General features: G+C 42.0%; 1 pseudogene; it reads right to left on the reverse strand.

Annotated features, from left to right (window-relative positions):
• Positions 1 to 3,306: 3,306 nt before the first annotated feature.
• On the reverse strand, positions 3,307 to 7,787 carry LOC130070542 (uncharacterized; annotated as a pseudogene).
• Between the last annotated feature and the right edge of the window lie 490 nt (positions 7,788 to 8,277).

The raw sequence follows: 8,277 nt of genomic DNA on the forward strand, positions 1-8,277 counted from the left end.
AACAAATTACTAGCATAGTTTTACACATTACTAACATGTTTAAGAATGTTGCTAGCATGATTTAAAACATTGGTAGGATGATTTAACTCATTACTAGTATGTTTCTAGCATTTAAAAAAAAAAAATTATCCAGGGGCCGTATTCACAAAGAATTTTATCTTACCACTAGGAGTACTCCTAAATCGCACTAACATATTTTAGCTAGGAGTTTTCTCTTAAAAGTTATTCACAACGCCTTTCAGACCTACTCTTAGTAAGGAAAAATGACAACTCCTAAACTAAGAGTGAGTCTTCGTTGCTATGGATGACGTCACTTCTCATGCACGAGCTTCCTCGCAATGATCACGGTGATTGGTTGTTAGATGACAGGGCTATCATGCGGAACTTAACACAGACGCGACAAATCATCTAAATATGTCTGTGTCCTACACAAAATAATAATAGTAATGTCATCGAAATGCATATTTAATGACATGTTTGTGCAGGCCCCAGTGAAGTGTAATTCTAAAAAGGCCAGACTGATCTCATGAAATGGCGTATGTATGACACGCCAATTCGTATTTCCATTTTTGGCGTGCTATCAACACGCATAATCGCTTTTCAGCGTGTTTATCAACGCCTTTGACTTAACGTTATATTACTGTATTATGCATATATAAATATATGACCTACCCCAACCCCGTCCCTAAACCTACCCGTCACTGGGGTTAATACCATTTATGAGTGTTCTCCTACCATCCTAGGAAAAGAAATATCGCTCCACAGATGTAGATATAGATTTTGCTTCGTTTCGCTCGGACATTTAACGGCGTAGACATACACGCGGAATCACTCGGACATTTAATGGCGTAGACATACACGCAAAAGATTTCGGCGTGGACATACACGCGGATATTTCAAAATGCGTATAGATAACACGCCACTTGAATTGAAAGTGGCGTGTATGTTTACGCAAAGTCATGATGTCATGTTGAAAAGGCAGAGAGAGAGAGAAAAGTCGTGAATTCAATTAAATTGAATCAAGGTAGCCTAAACCGCCACTTGCCTAATAATGAAAAACAACACTTGCATTAACACTTGCTTGGTTAATTGACATCCTATTAGCCTAAATAGACTATACTTAAAGCAAGGAAATGTTGCTCCTATTGAAGTAATGTAATAATTGAATGACGGTGGATTATGAAATCGCCAAAAAGGAAAAGAAAGCCCAACTGGACGCAGGATCAGTTACTGCTGCTGGCCCAGTTGGTGCTGAAAAAAAAAACATAACAAAAGGGAAATTCGGGACTGGGATATCAAGCAAAACTAAGCATGAGACATGGGAGAGGATTTGTTTGCAGATCAATGCAGCATTCCCGCTTGTGTCGCAGACCCCGGACGACTGCGAGAGGCGGTGGTATGCGCTACAATCCTTTGTGAATAGGTCTTGAGTTAGGAGTCCTCTCGACTTCTTTTAAGCTTTCCCAGACTTAGGTGCTACTTTTAGGGCTAAAATGCTTCGTGAATTACTCTTAGTAAAAAAAATTAGGAGTCCTAAAGTTAGGAGTGACACACCCATTATTTTTAGGAGTTGCTCCTAAATTCGCCAGTTAGGAGCTACTTTTAGCCTTAAAATTCTTTGTGAATATGGCCCCTGGGTCGGATTAAGAATTCACAGGCCCCTGGGCACAATGTCTTGTAGGTCCTACCTTAGGCAGGCCAAATGTAGTTTGTCCAAGGACATTTTAATTTGGCATTAACAGTTTTATTGACTTAAAAGGAACTTTGTTGTGTATGCTGGAGTAAATTTCATAAATGACTGTTCTTTCCCATAGGATTTTGTAAAACTGTTGGGTGGATCTCTGTCCCTCTAGGGGGTTCAGGGGCATGCTCCCCCGCAATAAAATGTACATTTTAAGTTTAAATGCATCAATCTGGTGCACTTTGAGAGCTCAAAATGAAGAGCTTCAACCGGCTTCAACCCATGAACTGTGCACATTGAACAAAGAAAAAGCATTGACTTGTACCTGGACATTAAAGAGGGCTCAAACATCTTTTTAGTTATGATATAGAGTTTTAGTCTACATTACATTATCACTGGTGTTTTAGGATGCCAAACAATTATTATAATAATAATTTATATAATTATTCCTATGACGTAAAATCCATATAGTCTATAAATGTAGGCTACTGTCTAAATGAAAATGAATATTTCACATTACACTGTAGTATAGGAAAATTACAATACTTTTGTCCTAATTTCTTCACTTGCAAGAAATAAACCCTTGAGCTTAACCACAGATGAACTAAAATACCATGGTCTTCATGCCTGCCAATACAATAGTTTATATATTTTAGATGTGCAGGTGAATGTGGAATTTTAACTGCAAAATTGTATTCGTGTCTGCCATTATATAGAAACAACCAAATTCTTCCTGAATATTGGAATTTATTTTAACCAATTTGAAGAGAAACATCCCACATTTAGGACATTTTGTTAAATTGTTAAACACCATAAATTCCCCATCAATTTTTGTGTTTCCAACTCAAACATCAATCCTGTTAATTTCTTTTACCTTCTGTGAATCTGTTTTCTTACAGATAAACGATTACTGCACACTACGTGACAATGAAATGCCCACTAACCAGACTGAGACTGCCGATCAGACATCACAGTAACATCATTCATTATTTTTATATTTCATTGAATGAGAACATGAACAGAAGATCGTGTCATGATACCAAGTTCATTATTTAGCACACAAACCAGTGGAATTTCACCACCCAATTTCAACTAATTCCGATTCAAACTAAATTGCTATAATTCAGTTTTAAGTAATTTAAAATAATATATTTAGAAAGCCTTAATATTTTTTTGCCACTTATGTTCACACTCATTTATAACAGACTGTGAATATGAATACTTCATCAAGATGAACATTTTGAACAAAAAAAAAATGTCTTACTGCAAGACAAATGCTCTTCACAGACAAGCTGTCAGTCAAACACACATTTGTGAGATAGATTTGTGACTAAAGGTTCAAATCCAGCAAGGGTCGATCCATGAAATATCACCATGTATTTTTGTAGGCTAATATATTTTATATATATTATGTTCCATTACTGTTACTGACTGTTGCATTTTCATTCCTTTTACTGGTATTAAGCATCTGAAGGGTTTGATCACACGTGTACAACAATATGCTTTTTGTATTATAGTGCATGGATTCTTTTTTCTTAGTAAAATGTGCAAAAGTGAATTGATTTATTTATTTATTTTTGTTACATACATCAACTTGATGCAACCTGGACACATCATCAGTGATGTTACCTGGGATCACGGAGTGTTTCGGGTCTTTCAAGCATCATACCCTGGCGACCCAGTTGGGGTTGATCAGGCCCCAACTTGTGTCCAGGTAGCCCTACCCAACCCATGGTTCTCCTCTCCTTATCCACAGCCAACTTGAGGCAACTTCTGCTGACTCCGTGACCTCTTTGATAGCCCTTCGCTTACTGGCCCCTATGATGCCCAGGATGTTGTAGGCCCTGCAGAGAGACTGGCCAGCAAACCCTCTGCATCCCACCTCAATGGGCTCACACCGTGCTCGCCACCCATTGTTCCGGCACTCCTCCACTAGCTCAGCATATTTTGCCCTCTTCCTCTCATTGGCCTCCTCGATGCGGTCCTCCCAGGGTACGGTGAGTTCCAGGAGAACGATCTGCTTGGAGGTCTCTGAGATGAGTAACATGTCAGGCCGCAGTGTTGTGGTGGCGACAGTTTCAGGGAATTTCAGTTGCTTCTCCAGGTCAACTTTCAACTCCCAGTCTTGTGCTGTTGCTAGCAGGCCAGATGAGGTGGCCCTGGCAGCTTATGGTGGCTTCTCCCCAGCCCGGACGAAAGCAATGGTGTTCTTAACTGGGCAGAGGCGCTTGCAGTGGCCAATTCCACAGCTGATGGTATTCGCTATAGCCTTCAGGCCTTGGTCATGGCGCCAACGGTAGCGCCCCTCACCCAGTGCCTTCGAACAGAAGCTGAGGATGTGCTCCAGGGTCCCCCTCTTCAGGCAGAGGTTGCAGGCTGGTGACTCCACCAATCCCCAGCTGAACAGGTTGGATGGGCTCGGTAGTACATCGTAGACAGCCTGGATCAGGAACCGTATGCGATGGGGGTCTGCTTTCCACAGCTCTGCCCATGAGGCCTTGCGGTCCACTGCATGCTCCCATCTTGTCCAGGCTCCCTGCTGCCGCATTCCAACCATCCTACTGGCCCGCTCCTCCTCTACTGCTGCCCGCACCTCCTGCTGCACCAGTGATCTCCTGTCCTTCCCCTGTGCCTTGTTGTAGCGAGATGTTGTGCAGCTACCCAGGCCAGCTCTTCCATGAGTCACTGCTCCCACCAGTGCCCTGTGCCGTAGCCGCGACTCACCGCCTCTGCTGCCCTCCACCTCCGCCCTGTCCTCACCTCGATCCCAGCCTGGGAGACCTTCGAGTCCTGTGACTCTCTGTATTGCAGCACCTCCCTGGCATGGCCCACCTTGAACTCCTCCCAGGCTTCTGATAGGGAGCTGCAGCTTATTGTTCTGGCAATACAAGGCGATGCAGCTCAGGCTTCGAGGTAGACCCAGCCACTTCCATAGAAACCTGCTGACTCTCCTCTCAAAGCCCTCGATGGTGGAGATTGGAACCTCATAAATCAGGAGGGGCCACAGAATCCGTGGGAGGATGCCATGTTGGTAAATCCAAGCCTTGAACTTGCCAGGTAGGCCTGACTTGTCCACTGCGGCTAGCCAGCCTTCCAGTTCAAGGTTGGTTGCATGGATGGCTGCCGTGTCTTTTCAGGCTGCAGTCGAACACCTTTCCCAAGCTCTTCACTGGTTTCTCAGTGAAGTGTGAAGTGGAACTTGTTGGTAACCTTTCCTTTCTTCAACACCAGAGATCTGGACTTTGTTGGCTTGAAGCACATGCAGGCCCAGTTGTTCATCTCTTCCAGGCCCTTCAGGATCCACCTGGCCCCTGGGACGTGTGGTGTTGTCACCGTCAGATCGTCCATGAAAGCCCTGATGGGCGGCTGGCGGACACCGGACTTGGTGAGGGGACCTCTGCACTGGACCTCTGTAGCCTTCACCAGCATATTCATGGCGAGTGCGAATAATATCACTGAAATCGTACACCCAGTGATAATACCCTTCTTGAGCCTGTGCCAGTCTGATGTTGTAGACCCCGCAGAGACTCTCAGACTGAAACTGTCGTAGTAGTCCAGAATGAGGTCTCTAAACTTGTCTGGGATGTGGTGCCGGCGCAGGGCCTCCTCAACCAGTTTGTGGGGTATGGACCCATAGGCGTTTGTGAGGTCCAACCACAGGACCACAAGGTTCCCCTTGTTCTCCCGGGCTTCCCTGATCAACTGTGTGACCACGCCTGTGTGCTCAAGACACCCCGGCACCTTCGGGATCCCTCCTTTCTGGACCGAAGTGTCAATGTACGAGTTCCTTAGGAGGTAGTCGGTCAGCCTTGTAGCAACAATGCTGAAGAATATCTTTCACTCAACACTGAGCAGCGAGATGTTTCTGAACTGGTCGATTGTCTTCGACTCTTCCTCCTTTGGAATCCACACCCTTTCTGCAAACCGCCACTGCTGAGCAACCTTTCCCCTCCATATAACCTTCAGAATCTTCCAGAGCCTGTGTTGTAGCTTCAGGCAGTTCTTATAAACCCTGTAAGGTACATACTAGGTCCTGGGGCTGAGTTTGGGACCTAGTGGGGTACCATACAGGGTTTATAATTTTTTATTATTTTCAGATAAGTAATTTCAAAGTCATGGCTTAAGTATTATAATAGGCCAAACTTCTCACGAAAACCCCACGACCTCAGTTGCATCAGACAAGGAAAACAGGCTTTTACATTTAGCCCAAATAAACTGTATTATTTTCTGGAAAATTGTGATATAGATGGTCCATATGTGTGACATTTCACTCGCTATAATATCATTATAATATGAAACAAATAAGATGATCAGAATAAAAGAAATATCTGGGCTATGAAATGTACAACGAATGAAAAGAATGATCAATGTATGAAATATGTATGACTTGTTTGAGTAAAAAGACCTTTGACCCACAAAACTGCTGTTATCATGCACAGGATGCACAGATGCACAGACCCCCACCCTGCCTGAGGCAGTTTCCAAGAACCAGATGCACTGTTTATGTTATCTCACCTCCTATATACTGAGAATTAGGGTGTGCTGTCGCTAGCTAAATGTATCCTGCTGACGTATATGATTGCTGTTATCTGCGGAAAGTGACTGCTGTTAGCCGCGGAAAGTGCTTGCTGTTAGCTGCGGAGAGTGCTTGCTGTTAGCTGCGTAAAGTATTTGCTGTTATCTACGGAAAGGAATTTCCGATAGCTACCACCACCAGTACCGGTGGAAACCTGGCTATAAAAGAAGGAGAGTCGGACGGACTCTTCGCTCGTCCTTGCAAACACCACTCTGATACGCCAGCTTTTATCAGAGGCAAGAAGCTTCAAGCTTAGCTAGTATCTATCTGTTAGTTAGTACTCATTTTGATCTGTAACAAGTGTTTCTTTTTCATTTGATTGTTTTAATAAATTCTATTACATTTATTATGATCATCTGACTGGACCTTGGATCATTGAGTGCTGTTCACTTTCCTTCAACTGAATCAAGAAGATTCTTTCTGGGGAGAGCCAACATCAAAGGGTGAGAATTCTTTTGAGATAAGAATAATTCACTGTTGAATTTGATTGATCAAACAGCCTAGCCAAAGAGGCAGCATATAACATGTAAACATATAGAGTGATATATGTACTACAAACTGTTATAGTGCGAACACGGTTGAAGAGTACCGCAAAAGGTAGACTTATAATATAGAGGGGAAATCTATTATCTCTATAATAGAATACGAATTTATATAGACTGATCACCTAACTCTTGAGGACACGACTAAAGGATAGGCTCTTTAGTTACAGCGGGATTATATTGATGTCCTGAACGGATGTCTTATAATTCGGAACGGTATTAATCGTGAAAATCCATCGCAAAATGGAAAAAGAAATTGAAAGATCTTTGTTTCATGTGATAAAGTGCTATTAAAACAGATCTGATTCACTCTAACGTCTGAAGTCTTTTAATCTAATCTTTTGTATTTTCAAACACCTAATTTTATGATGCTGTTATGCAAAAACAAAATAGGCAGTAGGCTATGTTAGTAAAAAATAGTAATAATGTTTTAGCTGTATATTTTGGAAAATCTTGCAGTGGATCAAAAATAACATTTTAATATATATATATATAAATGCTGTATCAATAAGACAACGAATAATGAGTTTAATAGTAATTTAATAAGATTTATAATTGTGTCTTAAAATAAAAAGTTGCGCACCACTGACATTATGTTTGTATTCCTCCAGAGGGCGCTCGACGTCAAATGTAATGAAACGGTGAGACTTGAACGGAGTGAGAAAACTTTGTCAAAGCAAAGGTAGACAGATACAAATGGCAAATGTATTCATGGGTTTCAGTCACGTGACTTTTTTGTTGTGGCCGCCATCTTTAGGACCATTGCGTTAAATCGCATAATCTCTCCCTGGTGATCGGAAAGATGTTGCACACTTAAATAGCACAGATGAAAAGCAACGGTATTTAAATAAAATAGATACTTTAGGTATAGATCCGTATTTACTGTTAAACGAACTGCTGACTCCACTAAAGTCTAGTAAAAACTTGCCAAATTTTACGTTTGCTGACATTTACATCTAACGTTACCTCGTCCACAATCCCTCTCCATGTCCCCACCACTTTTGAAACATCTCGCGGCACGGATGTACCAATACACATAAATAAAAGTAAAATAAGAGGCGATCTAGCACGCTGAAATGTGTTGTTTTTTAAATCAAGTGATCAAAGTGCTTGTTGACTCTGGATCAGTGGTGCAGAAACACTGTCTATGTGCAGAAACAGTGTTCTCTCGTGACTCGCGCACACCGCACAGTCTTCACACGGACGCGCGCTTTAATGAAATCACAAAAATAAAATGCACACAAATCTGTTCCTGACTGATATACAACCACTGATAAACACAATCGATTTTAATAAGGGTTTTTTAATAAAAAAAGGGTACGAGGGCGGATTAGAACCCAGAACCTCTGACACGCTTGGCAAAAGTTCCGCCACTGGACCATCAAAGTACATATGTAAAATAGTCGGATGTTGAATGTCATTAAACAACAAATTAAATTCAATGGACTATTTACATTGATTCACACACCATCCTAGAC

This window comes from Rhinichthys klamathensis, unplaced genomic scaffold, assembly GCF_029890125.1.
Source record: "Rhinichthys klamathensis goyatoka isolate OS25496 unplaced genomic scaffold, OSU_Roscu_1.1 h1tg000410l_1, whole genome shotgun sequence".
Classification (NCBI taxonomy): Eukaryota; Metazoa; Chordata; class Actinopteri; order Cypriniformes; family Leuciscidae; genus Rhinichthys; species Rhinichthys klamathensis.